At 43.7% G+C, this 18,860-nt stretch overlaps 2 pseudogenes; one reads left to right on the top strand and one right to left on the bottom strand.

Annotated features, from left to right (window-relative positions):
- Nucleotides 1–13,739: 13,739 nt before the first annotated feature.
- Nucleotides 13,740–13,858, bottom strand: LOC134936900 (5S ribosomal RNA; annotated as a pseudogene).
- Nucleotides 13,859–18,365: 4,507 nt separating this feature from the next.
- LOC134936899 (5S ribosomal RNA) lies at nt 18,366–18,484 on the top strand (annotated as a pseudogene).
- The last annotated feature ends 376 nt before the right edge of the window (nt 18,485–18,860 follow it).

Below are 18,860 nucleotides of genomic sequence, written 5' to 3'. Positions count from 1 at the left end.
GCCGCACACTTGTGTTGCTTAGCTTAGTCATACAGCTAACTCATTGCACCTCTTTTCTTCTTTGCATGATGTGCTCTTTGGGGCCTAGTTTTTTTAAGTGCCATCCTGTCTGCAACTGCAGTGCCACTCCTAGATGGGCCAGGTGTTTGTGCCACACACTTTTGTCACTTAGCTTAGTCATACAGCTACTGTACATTATTGCACCTCTTTTACTTCTTTACATGATGTGCTGTTTGGGGACTAGTTTTTTTAAGTGTCATCCTGTCTACAACTGCAGTGCCACTCCTAGATGAGCCAGGTGTTTGTGCCGCACACTTGTGTCGCTTAGCTTAGTCATACAGCAACCTCATTGCACCTCTTTTACTTCTTTGCATGATGTGCTGTTTGGGGCCTAGTTTTTTGAAGTGCCATCCTGTCTGCAACTGCAGTGCTACTACTAGATGGGCCAAGTGCTTGTGCCGCACACTTGTGTCGCTTAGCTTAGTCATACAGCTACATCATTGCACCTCTTTTACTTCTTTACATGATGTGCTGTTTGGGGCCTATTTTTTAAATCTGACATCCTATCTGACACTGCAGTGCCACTACTAGATGGGCCAGGTGTTTGTGCCGCACACTTGTGTTGCTTAGCTTAGTCATACAGCTACCTCATTGAACCTCTTTTACATCTTTGCATGAGGTGCTGTTTGGGGCCTAGTTTTTTTAAGTGCCATCCTGTCTGCAACTGCAGTGCCACTCCTAGATGGGCCAGGTGTTTGTGCCGCACACTTGTGTTGCTCAGCTTAGTCATACAGCTACATCATTGCACCTCTTTTACTTCTTTGTATGATGTGCTGTTTGGGGCCTATTTTTTAAATCTGACATCCTGATTGACACTGCAGTGCCACTCCTAGATGGGCCAGGTGTTTGTGCTGCCCATTTGTGTTGCTTAGCTTAGTCATACAGCCACATCGGTGCAGACTTTTGGCCCACAAACAATATTGTGAGGTGTGAGGTGTTCAGAATAGACTGAAATGAGTGGAAATTAATGTTATTGAGGTTAATAATACCATAGGATCAAAATTACCCCCAAATTCTGTGATTTTAGCTGTTTTTAGGTGTTTTTCAAAACTTATCCAGATCCAAAACCAAATCACGAAAGGGTTGTTTTGGCAAAACCAAACCAGATCCAAAACACGAGCATGGAACCAGAACCAAAACACAAAACATGAAAAGTGCCTGCCGCACATCTCTAGAGTTTAGCAGAAGAGGGTGTAAGGAAAAAATGATGCTATCTGTAAGAAAAAAAAGAACTATGACTTGAAGTAAGGCAAGTTGTTCCACAGCAGCAGAAAATTCTTCTGTTAAAGAGTACATGCTAAGGATTGCTTTGAATGTATCAATGGAATGTTTTGCTTTATTTTTTAACTTATCTACTTTGTAATCTTAGTAGTGCTACTGCCTTTCTAAAAAATGCATTTCAATTGTTATTACATCTAAATGCATATATAAGGCTATAGTTTCACTTTAAATTTCTATATACAGTTAAGTCACTATAATAAGTATTGCATTTACAGTATTTAGCTTGAAGTTTTCCCATTCCCTCTGCATACAGTGCTTCTCATGTGCTCAGCATTTTGTTGCTGACATGTAAACTCTGCTTTCACATAACTTTATTAATTATTAATCCTACACAGCTGGGCCATAACATTTTACATACACTGCAGGTTAGAAACAAATTGCCACTGCACAAATTGAAAATGGATGTCCCTGCAGAATGTAATAGCATTTTCAGGATGTTTAATTGTGTGTCCTCATAAGAAACAAAACCATTAAGAACGTGTCATTGTCATGGAGCTTTCCAAGCTGCTGAATGGGATCTATTGACATAGGAAATGAGGAGTGAGCGTATTTTATGTGCTTAGAGTATAGTGGCAAAACGGTCAGTGTGCTACAAAGAAGCCAGGGGTGTTTAGCTAGTAAGCTAGGGAAAGTCAGGCATTTGAAGGATAAAATGTGTTTTACCTGTATGTTGTGTTCACTGTGTCTCTCCCTGCAGTTTGGCAGTCTGACTGGTTGAATCAGAATACTAGCAAAGGCCTCCCTTTTAAAGACAAGCGTGGCACCCCGGAACTTGTTGTGTGTACCCCTTTAAGGACGTTTGCTGCAGCTCCGCAGCAGCTGGAAAATTTTTGGTGCAGAAGGAGTTAACTGCAGCCCTGGGGTCCAGTCACATTATTATTATTGTTATTATTATTATTATTATTAAATTTTATTTATAATGTAATAATAATAATAATAATAATAATAATAATAACTGTTTCCATAGGTCTGAGTGAGTACTGATTAAAACACTAGAAGTCTTATAAATACAGTATATGCCTTCTAGTGTGCCATAATAGACCCTTATTTCTCTCCTTTGTATAACTCTTATGAATTTAACAGCACCCAAAGCACATTAAATATTAAGTAACTAATCTATACATGATGATGAAGAATGGGAAACATGATGATGAAGAATGGGAAAAAGAATCTATCATTTACATGAATAAACTGAGTACAGTACCATATTAAGGATAATTATCACATGTTCACATCAGGGTACTTACCTATTAGTGCAGGGCAAACCAAAGCTTTCCAAATCTACAAAGATGCCAAACCAAATAATTTGATTTGATTTGGGACTGGACCACAAAAATGCAGCACCCATGGTGCAGTGGTATTAAATTTGTGTAGGAATATATCCAATATATTTTATTGCTGCAATGCCAAAATTGCATTTACCCTAATTAACCCCACACATGTACATGGTTACATAAATCCACTTAAGGTTAGGTTGAACATGGAGATTCTCCCAATATGGAGTAGCACTTTTGTTATACAGTATGTTTATTGTTTCATGAGGAACAAAAAGCATGGGATAATGTCATGGAACATTTCAAGTTGGGTGGGGCCCATGACAGTGAGAAGTTTTGGAGCATTTATGCTATCTGCTACTGCCCGAGATGCTGATCCCTTTGTTGTGTGCTGTAGTCATTGCCATCTAGCCTGTCCAACCATAACCGAATCTGCTCTGGTCAAGTCACCACTCAGAACCTCAATTTGAAACTGAATTGTTTTCAAAAGGCTTTGTCTTCCCAGAAACCTTTTATTTTACTGCAATAAAATAATTACTGCTGCTGTTTTGTAAATGTGGTCATACCAGTTGCCAGTTTTCAAAATCAACACAATGTTAATTTCCTAAATGAAACCTTAGTTTGTGGAGCCAAGCTCCACCAAGTGTAATGAAAAGAAATGTTGCACCAAAGTAACCCACTTCTGTAACATCACTGATAAAGTTGTGCTTATATGTTACACTATTTCATATTTACATGCGGGGGCATTTCTGAGTACCTAGATACCCCCCCTGGCAGTGACTGACTCTCTCTGGTACTCCCACTGACTGCAGCAGCCAGATTTGTGCCTCATAAATCGGGGTGACTCGGTGGAGGGGGGTAGTGTATAATAAATTATTGTGGCAGGGTGAGGCATATCATGCCCTAATTACCAAAGCAGTTGTTAATGTGGATGTGTCCAGAATTAAAGGGATGAGGTGGTAACCCTAGTTGTACAGTATGTGTCTACTGTGTGTATGTGTATGCTATGTGGGTGTGTGTGTATATATGTATGTATGTATTCTGTGTTTGATTGTAAGTATGCTGTATGTAAGTCTATGTATGTGTACAGATGTACTGTATGTACATCTGTTATACTCTATATTGCATATGGTTCAGCACTCAAATAAATGTAAGTATGCATTTAAAAATCCTGAAGTGCTGTGATTATATTTTATATACATATATATCTGTAGGTGCACTGAAAAGGCTGTTGATGCTATGCTGACGCTTTCTGGAGGACTAGGGCACGTGGAGGCCACACACACTATTGAGCCTCATTTTGACTTGTTTTAAGGACATTACATCAAAGTTGGATCAGCCTGTAGTGTGTTTTTACACTTTAATTTTGAGTGTGACTCCAAATCCAGACCTCCATGGGTTAAAAAATTTGATTTCCATTGATAATTTTTGTGTGATTTTGTTGTCAGCACATTCAACTATGTAAAGAACAAAGTATTTAAAAAGAATATGTCATTCATTCAGATCTAGGATGTGTTATTTTAGTGTTCCCTTTATTTTTTTGAGCAGTGTATATATATATATATATATATATATATATATATATATATATATATATAGTGAGGGGATAAGGGTACCGGCGACTAATGTTGGTTGAAAGTACATATACTAAAACTTATAATTTATGAGCCAAAAAATATAAAATTAAACAGACAGTTTTTAATAATAGTAATAACGCATAAAAAATGGGATAAAACATAAAAGTTTGCCAAATATTGATAAAAACATAAAGGTCAGATAAGGAGTTTATGACTTAACTTAAAATAGGCAAGGGGGTCACTGCAGGGAACCCAACGCGTTTCGTCACACCAGACTTCTTCAAGGGGTAGGGACAGAATGAGATTGCATGCCTATTTATACCCCTGGCAATACTAGCTCAGGGTTAGTGATGTCATAATTGGTCATGTGATCCAATAAAAACATTTACCTAAAAACATTCAAGGACAATCAAACATAGCACAGCCCAAAGAACTAGGGGTCACAGTATGCATGTTCTTAATAAAAACGAGTGGTTTATATGGTGCAGACATTGCTTAAAATGTTCAATATTGCTGAAATGTAGTAAAGTGCGGCACTTCCGCCACACTTCCGGTAACGGAGGTAGCGCGTCACGTGACTCCGGGTATTTCCGCCCACTTCTGGTTCGCTAGTGCGCATGCGCCGGCGGCGATCCTCGTTCACTGCGCATGTGCCTGCAGTCCCTCCTGGATAGCAGCAGACTCAGGCAGGTCACAATAAAGTGTATGTCCATCCCATCAGGTGCTGTGGCAGCCATGTTGTTGGTGAGAAACTCCATAGGAAATGCGGTGGCCATCTTTAAGGAGTCTTAGGAGACCCAGATAACGTGGCTTTGCGGTATCCATAGCAACGGTCCCATGTAAATAGAACAGACAGAAATATACTGGTTTTCCACAGGTATTGGAGACTGCTATAAACGGGGGGAGGGGGGGGGGGGAGGGAATGGGGATATCTTAGTGGCTCACATAATAAACAATATTATAACATGCGCAAACGCTGCAACATTTGTGCATAAGGAGAGGGGTGGTGGGGGATGGGGATATCTTAATGGCCCACATATTAAACATTATTATAACATGCGCAAAACGCTGCAACACTTGTGTCTAAAAACGTGGCAATTCATTTTTGAATACAGTGGTGATTTTATGGTGACCATACTGTGGGATTAAACAAAGAAGGGTGGGAGGTTATGAAATTACAATTAGAGAGGAAAAGCGGAAGATCCAGGTGCAGAGTAGTATACTGAAGGGGTGGTCTTCTGTTTGCCGGCGGTCGGGCTCCCGGCGCTCAGTATACCGGCGCCGGGAGCCCGACAGCCGGCATACCGACAATTATTTTCCCTCGTGGGGGTCCACGACCCCCATAGAGGGAGAATAAAATAGTGTGGCGCGCGTAGCGCGCCACCGTGCCCGTAGCGTGGCGAGCGCAGCGAGCCCGCAAGGGGCTCATTTGCGCTCGCCAAGCTGTCGGTAAGCCGGCGGTCGGGCTCCCGGCGACAGGATGCTGGTCGCCGGGAGCCCGACCGCCGGCCAGCCGTAGTGAACCCTACTGAAGGATGAATTTCTATATAGGATGTATGAGGGGGGTGATGCTGGGAGGGTATACATACACAGAGTGAGTAGTAGACAATAAATAAATGAAAAGTAATAAATGCGAATACTATATAATAGAGTGAACCGTGAATAGTGTGGACCTAGTATTTATCAAGTGATAACAGATCGGTCACTAGTTGGCTTGACGTCATTTGTCAGTCCTTACTAGAGATGTGCACTTGAAATTTTTCGGGTTTTGTGTTTTGGTTTTGGGTTCGGTTCCGCGGCCGTGTTTTGGGTTCGACCGCGTTTTGGCAAAACCTCACCGAATTTTTTTTGTCGGATTCGGGTGTGTTTTGGATTCGGGTGTTTTTTTCAAAAAACACTAAAAAACAGCTTAAATCATAGTATTTGGGGGTCATTTTGATCCCAAAGTATTATTAACCTCAAAAACCATAATTTCCACTCATTTTCAGTCTATTCTGAATACCTCACACCTCACAATATTATTTTTAGTCCTAAAATTTGCACCGAGGTCGCTGGATGACTAAGCTAAGCGACCCTAGTGGCCGACACAAACACCTGGCCCATCTAGGAGTGGCACTGCAGTGTCACGCAGGATGGCCCTTCCAAAAAACCCACCCCAAACAGCACATGACGCAAAGAAAAAAAGAGGCGCAATGAGGTAGCTGTGTGAGTAAGATAAGCGACCCTAGTGGCCGACACAAACACCTGGCCCATCTAGGAGTGGCACTGCAGTGTCACGCAGGATGGCCCTTCCAAAAAAACCTCCCCAAACAGCACATGATGCAAAGAAAAAAAGAGGCGCAATGAGGTAGCTGTGTGAGTAAGATAAGCGACCCTAGTGGCCGACACAAACACCTGGCCCATCTAGGAGTGGCACTGCAGTGACACGCAGGATGTCCCTTCCAAAAAACCCTCCCCAAACAGCACATGACGCAAAGAAAAAAAGAGGCGCAATGAGGTAGCTGTGTGAGTAAGATAAGCGACCCTAGTGGCCGACACAAACACCGGGCCCATCTAGGAGTGGCACTGCAGTGTCACGCAGGATGTCCCTTCCAAAAAACCCTCCCCAAACAGCACATGACGCAAAGAAAAAAAGAGGCGCAATGAGGTAGCTGTGTGAGTAAGATAAGCGACCCTAGTGGCCGACACAAACACCGGGCCCATCTAGGAGTGGCACTGCAGTGTCACGCAGGATGTCCCTTACAAAAAACCCTCCCCAAACAGCACATGATGCAAAGAAAAAAAAAAAGGCGCAATGAGGTAGCTGTGTGAGTAAGATAAGCGACCCTAGTGGCCGACACAAACACCGGGCCCATCTAGGAGTGGCACTGCAGTGTCACGCAGGATGTCCCTTCCAAAAAACCCTCCCCAAACAGCACATGACGCAAAGAAAAAAAGAGGCGCAATGAGGTAGCTGTGTGAGTAAGATAAGCGACCCTAGTGGCCGACACAAACACCGGGCCCATCTAGGAGTGGCACTGCAGTGTCACGCAGGATGTCCCTTCCAAAAAACCCTCCCCAAACAGCACATGACGCAAAGAAAAAAAGAGGCGCAATGAGGTAGCTGTGTGAGTAAGATAAGCGACCCTAGTGGCCGACACAAACACCGGGCCCATCTAGGAGTGGCACTGCAGTGTCACGCAGGATGGCCCTTCCAAAAAATACTCCCCAAACAGCACATGACGCAAAGAAAAAAAGAGGCGCAATGAGGTAGCTGTGTGAGTAAGATAAGCGACCCTAGTGGCCGACACAAACACCTGGCCCATCTAGGAGTGGCACTGCAGTGTCACGCAGGATGTCCCTTCCAAAAAACCCTCCCCAAACAGCACATGACGCAAAGAAAAAAAGAGGCGCAATGAGGTAGCTGTGTGAGTAAGATAAGCGACCCTAGTGGCCGACACAAACACCGGGCCCATCTAGGAGTGGCACTGCAGTGTCACGCAGGATGTCCCTTCCAAAAAACCCTCCCCAAACAGCACATGACGCAAAGAAAGAAAGAGGCGCAATGAGGTAGCTGTGTGAGTAAGATAAGCGACCCTAGTGGCCGACACAAACACCGGGCCCATCTAGGAGTGGCACTGCAGTGTCACGCAGGATGGCCCTTCCAAAAAACCCTCCCCAAACAGCACATGACGCAAAGAAAAAAAGAGGCGCAATGAGGTAGCTGTGTGAGTAAGATAAGCGACCCTAGTGGCCGACACAAACACCGGGCCCATCTAGGAGTGGCACTGCAGTGTCACGCAGGATGGCCCTTACAAAAAACCCTCCCCAAACAGCACATGACGCAAAGAAAAAAAGAGGCGCAATGAGGTAGCTGTGTGAGTAAGATAAGCGACCCTAGTGGCCGACCCAACACCGGGCCCATCTAGGAGTGGCACTGCAGTGTCACGCAGGATGGCCCTTCCAAAAAACACTCCCCAAACAGCACATGACGCAAAGAAAAATTAAAGAAAAAAGAGGTGCAAGATGGAATTGTCCTTGGGCCCTCCCACCCACCCTTATGTTGTATAAACAGGACATGCACACTTTAACCAACCCATCATTTCAGTGACAGGGTCTGCCACACGACTGTGACTGAAATGACGGGTTGGTTTGGACCCCCACCAAAAAAGAAGCAATTAATCTCTCCTTGCACAAACTGGCTCTACAGAGGCAAGATGTCCACCTCATCATCATCCTCCGATATATCACCGTGTACATCCCCCTCCTCACAGATTATCAATTTGTCCCCACTGGAATCCACCATCTCAGCTCCCTGTGTACTTTGTGGAGGCAATTGCTGCTGGTCAATGTCTCCACGGAGGAATTGATTATAATTCATTTTAATGAACATCATCTTCTCCACATTTTCTGGATGTAACCTCGTACGCCGATTGCTGACAAGGTGAGCGGCGGCACTAAACACTCTTTCGGAGTACACACTTGTGGGAGGGCAACTTAGGTAGAATAAAGCCAGTTTGTGCAAGGGCCTCCAAATTGCCTCTTTTTCCTGCCAGTATAAGTACGGTCTGTGTGACGTGCCTACTTGGATGCGGTCACTCATATAATCCTCCACCATTCTTTCAATGGTGAGAGAATCATATGCAGTGGCAGTAGACGACATGTCCGTAATCGTTGTCAGGTCCTTCAGTCCGGACCAGATGTCAGCATCAGCAGTCGCTCCAGACTGCCCTGCATCACCGCCAGCGGGTGGGCTCGGAATTCTGAGCCTTTTCCTCGCACCCCCAGTTGCGGGAGAATGTGAAGGAGGAGATGTTGACAGGTCGCGTTCCGCTTGACTTGACAATTTTCTCACCAGCAGGTCTTTGAACCCCAGCAGACTTGTGTCTGCCGGAAAGAGAGATCCAAGGTAGGCTTTAAATCTAGGATCGAGCATGGTGGCCAAAATGTAGTGCTCTGATTTCAACAGATTGACCACCCGTGAATCCTTGTTAAGCGAATTAAGGGCTCCATCCACAAGTCCCACATGCCTAGCGGAATCGCTCCGTGTTAGCTCCTCCTTCAATGTCTCCAGCTTCTTCTGCAAAAGCCTGATGAGGGGAATGACCTGACTCAGGCTGGCAGTGTCTGAACTGACTTCACGTGTGGCAAGTTCAAAGGGCATCAGAACCTTGCACAATGTTGAAATCATTCTCCACTGCGCTTGAGACAGGTGCATTCCACCTCCTATATCGTGCTGAATTGTATAGGCTTGAATGGCCTTTTGCTGCTCCTCCAACCTCTGAAGCATATAGAGGGTTGAATTCCACCTCGTTACCACTTCTTGCTTCAGATGATGGCAGGGCAGGTTCAGTTGTTTTTGGTGGTGCTCCAGTCTTCTGTACGTGGTGCCTGTACGCCGAAAGTGTCCCGCAATTCTTCTGGCCACCGACAGCATCTCTTGCACACCCCTGTCGTTTTTTAAAAAATTCTGCACCACCAAATTCAAGGTATGTGCAAAACATGGGACGTGCTGGAATTTGCCCATATTTAATGCACACACAATATTGCTGGTGTTGTCCGATGCCACAAATCCACAGGAGAGTCCAATTGGGGTAAGCCATTCTGCGATGATCTTCCTCAGTTGCCGTAAGAGGTTTTCAGCTGTGTGCGTATTCTGGAAAGCGGTGATACAAAGCGTAGCCTGCCTAGGAAAGAGTTGGCGTTTGCGAGATGCTGCTACTGGTGCCGCCGCTGCGGTTCTTGCGGCGGGAGTCCATACATCTACCCAGTGGGCTGTCACAGTCATATAGTCCTGACCCTGCCCTGCTCCACTTGTCCACATGTCCGTGGTTAAGTGGACATTGGGTACAACTGCATTTTTTAGGACACTGGTGAGTCTTTATCTGACGTCCGTGTACATTCTCGGTATCGCCTGCCTAGAGAAGTGGAACCTAGATGGTATTTGGTAACGGGGGCACACTACCTCAAGAAATTGTCTAGTTCCCTGTGAACTAACGGCGGATACCGGACGCACGTCTAACACCAACATAGTTGTCAAGGCCTCAGTTATCCGCTTTGCAGCAAGATGACTGCTGTGATATTTCATCTTCCTCGCAAAGGACTGTTGGACAGTCAATTGCTTACTGGAAGTAGTACAAGTGGGCTTACAACTTCCCCTCTGGGATGACGATCGACTCCCAGCAGCAACAACAGCAGCGCCAGCAGCAGTAGGCATTACACTCAAGGATGCATCGGAGGAATCCCAGGCAGGAAAGGACTCGTCAGAATTGCCAGTGACATGGCCTGCAGGACTATTGGCATTCCTGGGTAAGGAGGAAATTGACACTGAGGGAGTTGGTGGGGTGGTTTGCGTGAGCTTGGTTACAAGAGAAAGGGATTTACTGGTCAGTGGACTGCTTCCGCTGTCACCCAAAGTTTTTGAACTTGTCACTGACTTATTATGAATGCGCTGCAGGTGACGTATAAGGGAGGATGTTCCGAGGTGGTTAACGTCCTTACCCCTACTTATTACAGCTTGACAAAGGCAACACACAGCTTGACACCTGTTGTCCGCATTTCTGTTGAAATACTTCCACACCGAAGAGCTGATTTTTTTGGTATTTTCACCAGGCATGTCAATGGCCATATTCCTCCCACGGACAACAGGTGTCTCCCCGGGTGCCTGACTTAAACAAACCACCTCACTATCAGAATCCTCCTGGTCAATTTCCTCCCCAGCGCCAGCAACACCCATATCCTCCTCATCCTAGTGTACTTCAACACTGACATCTTCAATCTGACTATCAGGAACTGGACTGCGGGTGCTCCTTCCAGCACTTGCAGGGGGAGTGCAAATGGTGGAAGGCGCATGCTCTTCACGTCCAGTGTTGGGAAGGTCAGGCATCGCAACCGACACAATTGGAGTCGGACTCTCCTTGTGGATTTGGGATTTCGAAGAACGCACAGTTCTTTGCGGTGCTACTGCTTTTGCCATCTTGAGTCTTTTCATTTTTCTAGCGAGAGGCTGAGTGCTTCCATCCTCATGTGAAGCTGAACCACTAGCCATGAACATAGGCCAGGGCCTCAGCCGTTCCTTGCCACTCCGTGTGGTAAATGGCATATTGGCAAGTTTACGCTTCTCCTCCGACAATTTTATTTTAGGTTTTGGAGTCCTTTTTTTACTGATATTTGGTGTTTTGGATTTTACATGCTCTGTACTATGACATTGGGCATCGGCCTTGGCAGACGACGTTGCTGGCATTTCATCGTCTCGGCCATGACTAGTGGCAGCAGCTTCAGCACGAGGTGGAAGTGGATCTTGATCTTTCCCTAATTTTGGAACCTCAACATTTTTGTTCTCCATATTTTAATAGGCACAACTAAAAGGCACCTCAGGTAAACAATGGAGATGGATGGATACTAGTATACTTATGGATGGACTGCCGAGTGCCGACACAGAGGTAGCTACAGCCGTGGACTACCGTACTGTGTCTGCTGCTAATATAGACTGGATGATAATGAGATGAAATCAATATATATGTATATATAATATCACTAGTACTGCAGCCGGACAGGTATATATATTTATTATGTAATGACTGATGACGGACCTGCTGGACACTGTCAGCTCAGCAGCACCGCAGACTGCTACAGTAAGCTACTATAGTAGTATGTATAAAGAAGAAAGAAAAAAAAACCACGGGTAGGTGGTATACAATTATGGATGGACTGCCGAGTGCCGACACAGAGGTAGCTACAGCCGTGGACTAACGTACTGTGTCTGCTGATAATATAGACTGGATGATAATGAGATGAAATCAATATATATGTATATATAATATCACTAGTACTGCAGCCAGACAGGTATATATATTTATTATGTAATGACTGATGACGGACCTGCTGGACACTGTCAGCTCAGCAGCACCGCAGACTGCTACAGTAAGCTACTATAGTAGTATGTATAAAGAAGAAAGAAAAAAAAAAAACCACGGGTAGGTGGTATACAATTATGGATGGACTGCCGAGTGCCGACACAGAGGTAGCTACAGCCGTGGACTAACGTACTGTGTCTGCTGATAATATAGACTGGATGATAATGAGATGAAATCAATATATATGTATATATAATATCACTAGTACTGCAGCCGGACAGGTATATATATTTATTATGTAATGACTGATGACGGACCTGCTGGACACTGTCAGCTCAGCAGCACCGCAGACTGCTACAGTAAGCTACTATAGTAGTATGTATAAAGAAGAAAGAAAAAAAAAAACCACGGGTAGGTGGTATACAATTATGGATGGACTGCCGAGTGCCGACACAGAGGTAGCTACAGCCGTGGACTAACGTACTGTGTCTGCTGATAATATAGACTGGATGATAATGAGATGAAATCAATATATATGTATATATAATATCACTAGTACTGCAGCCGGACAGGTATATATATTTATTATGTAATGACTGATGACGGACCTGCTGGACACTGTCAGCTCAGCAGCACCGCAGACTGCTACAGTAAGCTACTATAGTAGTATGTATAAAGAAGAAAGAAAAAAAAAAACCACGGGTAGGTGGTATACAATTATGGATGGACTGCCGAGTGCCGACACAGAGGTAGCTACAGCCGTGGACTAACGTACTGTGTCTGCTGATAATATAGACTGGATGATAATGAGATGAAATCAATATATATATATATATAATTATATAATATCACTAGTACTGCAGCCGGACAGGTATATATATTTATTATGTAATGACTGATGACGGACCTGCTGGACACTGTCAGCTCAGCAGCACCGCAGACTGCTACAGTAAGCTACTATAGTAGTATGTATAAAGAAGAAAGAAAAAAAAAAAAAACACGGGTAGGTGCTAGGTGGTATACAATATTATATATATATTATATACAATTATATATATATATATTAAACTCATAAACTGGTGGTGATTATTAAACTGGTGGTCAGGTCACTGGTCACACTATCAGCAACTTGCAAGTTGTACTCCTGAGTCCTAAGCAGACAATCACAATATATATTATACTGGTGGTCAGTGTGGTCACAAACAATGGCAGTGTGGCACTCTGGCAGCAAAAGTGTGCACTGTACGTTATATGTACTCCTGAGTCCTGAGTCCTGCTCTCAGACTCTAACTGCTCCCCACTGTCAGTGTCTCCCCCACAAGTCAGATAATACAGTCACACTATCTCTATCACTTCAGCAAGTACTAGTAGTAGTAGTACTCCTCCTAATGCTCCCCAAAATTACTACTGTGTCTCTCTCTGTCTCACTCTCTTCTCGAATCTCTATAAACGGAGAGGACGCCAGCCACGTCCTCTCCCTATGAATCTCAATGCACGTGTGAAAATGGCGGCGACGCGCGGCTCCTTATATAGAATCCGAGTCTCGCGATAGAATCCGAGCCTCGCGAGAATCCGACAGCATGATGATGACGTTCGGGCGCACTCGGGTTAACCGAGCAAGGCGGGAAGATCCGAGTCGCTCGGACCCGTGTAAAAAAAACTGAAGTTCGGGCGGGTTCGGATTCCGAGGAACCGAACCCGCTCATCTCTAGTCCTTACAGTACCCGATCTTCCCAGGCGGTCCCCCTCTCTGGTACTAATCAGGCCCAAACACTGCTTAGCTTCCAAGATCGGACGAGATTGGGCGTGCCAGTGTGGTTTGACTGTACGCGAAAGTAGACATCTTAACACCAGAACCCGATCGCACGATAACACTTGAGTCCTGGTGAGTAATATCTTTATTATAGTGTACAGTAGATACCAAAGACAAGAACAAGTTGTGGCGAGAAAAGAATAGAAGAAGAGAATAGAGCGAGGAATGAGAAATGCAAGAAAAATGAGAGGATACAGCACCTCATAAAAAAGGTGCAATCTCATATCTCTCGTTCAGACCCATCGGTTGCAAGGTCTGCAGCTGGAATATCCAGTATATCTCCCTTCTCGAGAGTTTGTTCGTGAGGTTACCTCCTCTCTTTCCCAAGCAGACATGTTCAATCGCCTTGAACGTGGGATCCTCAGGATTGGAGTTGTGTCGTAACGTGAAATGTCTGGAAACAGTATGGCTCTCCACCTTGTTCTTAATATTCCTCACATGTTCCTGATTCCTCATTTTTAATGGTCTTTTAGTCTTGCCCACGTACTTCTTATTGCAAGAGCATTCTAGTAGGTAGATCACGGACACAGTATTACAGTTCATGAATTCTTTTATGGTGTACTGCTTCTTGTCATCCATACCACTAAAAGTTTTCCGATTTGGATGCAAGTATTTACATATGTTACATTTCCCACACTTGAAAGAACCCACACACTTGAGCAATGGGGTGTTCCTGGTGTGCTTCTCCTTTAATAAACTGGGTGCAAGGTGGTCCTTCAGGTTTCTGGATTTTTTGAAGATGAAAACTGGTTCGGGCGGTAGGATGTCCTTAAGTACTGGGTCCATGAGGAGAATATTCCAGTGGGTCTTGAGCGAATTCCTGATGTTTTTATCAATATTTGGCAAACTTTTATGTTTTATCCCATTTTTTATGCGTTATTACTATTATTAAAAACTGTCTGTTTAATTTTATATTTTTTGGCTCATAAATTATAAGTTTTAGTATATGTACTTTCAACCAACATTAGTCGCCGGTACCCTTATCCCCCCACTATATACTCTCTTCAGCAGTACTGTACCAGTATTGCAATCTTAAGGGTTGGCAGACACCTCTAACGAGGTTTTGTGTGTTTTTAGCATTTTTAGTAAACTTTTCATTACTGAGATCATATCCCACAAGTGGCGCTGTATCACTTTGCTACACAATTGTCTTTTGGTACATCGATAAAGCAGCCTGGTGAGCCAAGTATCCAGTACCAGATTAGAATGTTTGGAAACACTGATCGCACGGGCAAAAGAAATGATTTATGCCAAAAAATATTTAATGAAAACAAGCAGGTGGACGCTTTAACACCCTCACAAGATCTGGATGATCTATTCTGGGGTATGGAGAAACTCCTTATTAAAGAAGTAAAACATGGTGGGATGTCAAAGGCCAAGAACATTACATTACAGTCAATCAAGTACCCAGAGGCCTGAGACTCCTCAAACAACCCACGTCTGGTCTAATGGATACAGACTTTATAGACGAATGGGATTCCATCTTGCATAGATGTTCAATCGACCTCATGAAACTTCTCATCCGCAAAAAGAAGGATGTCCTGGCAGAATTAGAGGTCGAAATAAAGGTGAAAGAATCCGAAATGATCGGATTCAAGGACAAGGAGGACTATATTATCAATGAAAATGTACTAAATAAGAAATTAGAGCATGTAGAAGGGGAAGTCATTAAAGGGAAGGAGAAGAAATTTCTTCAGGACAAAAATGACTACATTCAAGGACACATGAAAAACTGGAGCAGATTCAAGGCTCCCGGCCATCAATCCAATGGAGTGGGGAGATACCAATGGAAGACGGTACCTAACAAAGGGAGGAAAACCAGGACCAGTAGTGAGGATTCCCCATCGAACCCACACATAAGAACAATAAATAGATTCTCTACTCTACAAAGAAGAGACTCCACAGGGGACCGGGATTTTTTATCGGCAAGAACAGGCGCAAGAACCAAGGACATGGTGAGAAACATGGTGAGAGAGGACAGCAGACATGCATCTCCAATGAAAAGAAGACTTATAGAGGAAGAGGAAAACGGGGCGGTAGGAGGGAGAGATCAGAAAAGAAGAAATCTGCAGTAGCCGAACCACGGGACAAAGGCATTTTTAACCTATCCAAGCACGTTATAACAGAACCAGAGGTAACACTCCTCAGGAAAGGCTTGTCTTTTGCACCAACGAGTGGTCTGAACAAATTCGAGACATTTATCGACTTAAATAAATTTGTGAGAAAATTAACTTTAAAGAGACATTTCCTGCGCAAAGAAGACGCTGTCATAAACAATTATGAGGAGCGTTCCAAGTCTGGCCTCAAACCAACATCAAAATACTACCCTCTGGAGTCCAAGGGAAGCAACATTAGCATCTTTTATGATATGGTGAGAAAGGACATATTTGACACTGAACAGAAACCGGCTGAAGGAAGGAATTTGGGGAACCGTGAATGTGAAGCACTGAAAAAACTACAGAAAAACAACAACATAGTCATAAAGCAGGCTGACAAAGGGGGGGGATTGGTTATAATGGACTATGACCTCTATACTAAAGAGGCACTAAGACTGCTGGGGGATACTAACTCTTATACACCACTACAGGGTGACCCAAATGAACCCTTTGTGGAAGAGTTAAGGACCATACTTCTGCATGGCCTACGAAAAAACGTGGTAACAAAGGAGGAATACTAGTATGTCTTACAATCCAATCCCATCACCCCCATTTTTTACTTCCTAACGAAAATTCACAAATCCCTGACCAATCCACCCTGTAGACCAATAGTGGCGGGCATAGGTTCACTGACCTCCAATCTTTCAGAGTATGTGGATGTTTTTTTGAAAAAGTACGTGACAGCATTGCCATCATATCTAAAGGACATGACATCGATACTCAATATACTCAGAACAGTGGAATGGAAGGACACATATATATGGGCGACGGTGGATGTCCAATCCTTATATACATGCATTGAACACTCCAAGGGCATAGCTGCATGCAGGGAATACCTGGACAACGATCCAGACCTGACTTCCATCCACAGAGATTTTATTTGTGATCTTATGCTTTTTATCCTCAGCCATAATTATTTTAAGTTTCTTAACCAGTTTTACCTACAATGTTGTGGCACAGCTATGGGGACAATTTTTGCCCCAAGCTTTGCTAATCTATTTATGGGATGTTGGGTACGAACATATGTCTACAGTTCAAGTGCTTTTAAGGAGAATGTGATACTATACAGACGATACATCGATGACATTTTAATCATTTGGAATGGCACTGTTGAATATTTAAATGAGTTTTTAAGTATGATGGGAAATAATGATCTGAACTTGACCTTTACCTCGAAAACTAATGACAAATCAGTTGAATATCTGGACTTGATTTTAACCGGTGAAAATGGAGGCATCACCACCAAGAACTATATCAAAGAGGTGGATATGAACAGTTATTTGCACTATCAAAGCAACCACCTCCAGAAGTGGAAGGATAACATCCCGGCATCACAGTTTTCGAGGATAAAAAGGAACTGCACGCATTCTAAGGACTGTGATGACCAACTGGAGATTTACAGCAAAAGGTTCAAGGACAAGGAGTACCCGGGGCCCATTCTTGAGGAAGCCTTAGAAAAGACAAGGAATGTGGACAGAGAGGACCTACTGAAGTATAAACCAAGAGACAGTAAGAAGGATTCAGTTACTTTTATCACCACCTACAGCCAACATGAGAAGACCATCAGGAATTCGCTCAAGACCCACTGGAATATTCTCCTCATGGACCCAGTACTTAAGGACATCCTACCGCCCGAACCAGTTCTCATCTTCAAAAAATCCAGAAACCTGAAGGACCACCTTGCACCCAGTTTATTAAAGGAGAAGCACACCAGGAACACCCCGTTGCTCAAGTGTGTGGGTTCTTTCAAGTGTGGGAAATGTAACATATGTAAATACTTGCATCCAAATCGGAAAACTTTCAGTGGTATGGATGACAAGAAGCAGTACACCATAAAAGAATTCATGAACTGTAATACTGTGTCCGTGATCTACCTACTAGAATACTCTTGCAATAAGAAGTACGTGGGCAAGACTAAAAGACCATTAAAAATGAGGATTCAGGAACATGTGAGGAATATTAAGAACAAGGTGGAGAGCCATACTGTTTCCAGACATTTCACGTTACGACACAACTCCAATCCTGAGGATCTCACGTTCAAGGCGATTGAACATGTCTGCCTGGGAGAGAGAGGAGGTAACCTCACGAACAAACTCTCGAGAAGGGAGATATACTGGATATTCCAGCTGCAGACCTTGCAACCGATGGGTCTGAACGAGGGATATGAGATTGCACCTTTTTTATGAGGTGCTGTATCCTCTCATTTTTCTTGCATTTCTCATTCCTCGCTCTATTCTCTTCTTCTATTCTTTTCTCGCCACAACTTGTTCTTGTCTTTGGTATCTACTGTACACTATAATAAAGATATTACTCACCAGGACTCAAGTGTTATCGTGCGATCGGGTTCTGGTGTTAAGATGTCTACTTTCGCGTACAGTCAAACCACACTGGCACGCCCAATCTCGTCCGATCTTGGAAGCTAAGCAGTGTTTGGGCCTGATTAGTACCAGAGAGGGGGACCGCCTGGGAAGATCGGGTACTGTAAGGACTGACAAATGACGTCAAGCCAACTAGTGACCGATCTGTTATCACTTGATAAATACTAGGTCCACACTATTCACGGTTCACTCTATTATATAGTATTCGCATTTATTACTTTTCATTTATTTATTGTCTACTACTCACTCTGTGTATGTATACCCTCCCAGCATCACCCCCCTCATACATCCTATATAGAAATTCATCCTTCAGTATACTACTCTGCACCTGGATCTTCCGCTTTTCCTCTCTAATTGTAATTTCATAACCTCCCACCCTTCTTTGTTTAATCCCACAGTATGGTCACCATAAAATCACCACTGTATTAAAAAATGAATTGCCACGTTTTTAGACACAAGTGTTGCAGCGTTTTGCGCATGTTATAA

This window comes from Pseudophryne corroboree, chromosome 6 (genome assembly GCF_028390025.1).
Source record: "Pseudophryne corroboree isolate aPseCor3 chromosome 6, aPseCor3.hap2, whole genome shotgun sequence".
In the NCBI taxonomy this organism is placed as follows: Eukaryota; Metazoa; Chordata; class Amphibia; order Anura; family Myobatrachidae; genus Pseudophryne; species Pseudophryne corroboree.
The sequence above is the reverse complement of the archived record's forward strand: the minus strand, read 5'-3'. Positions and strand labels throughout refer to the sequence as shown.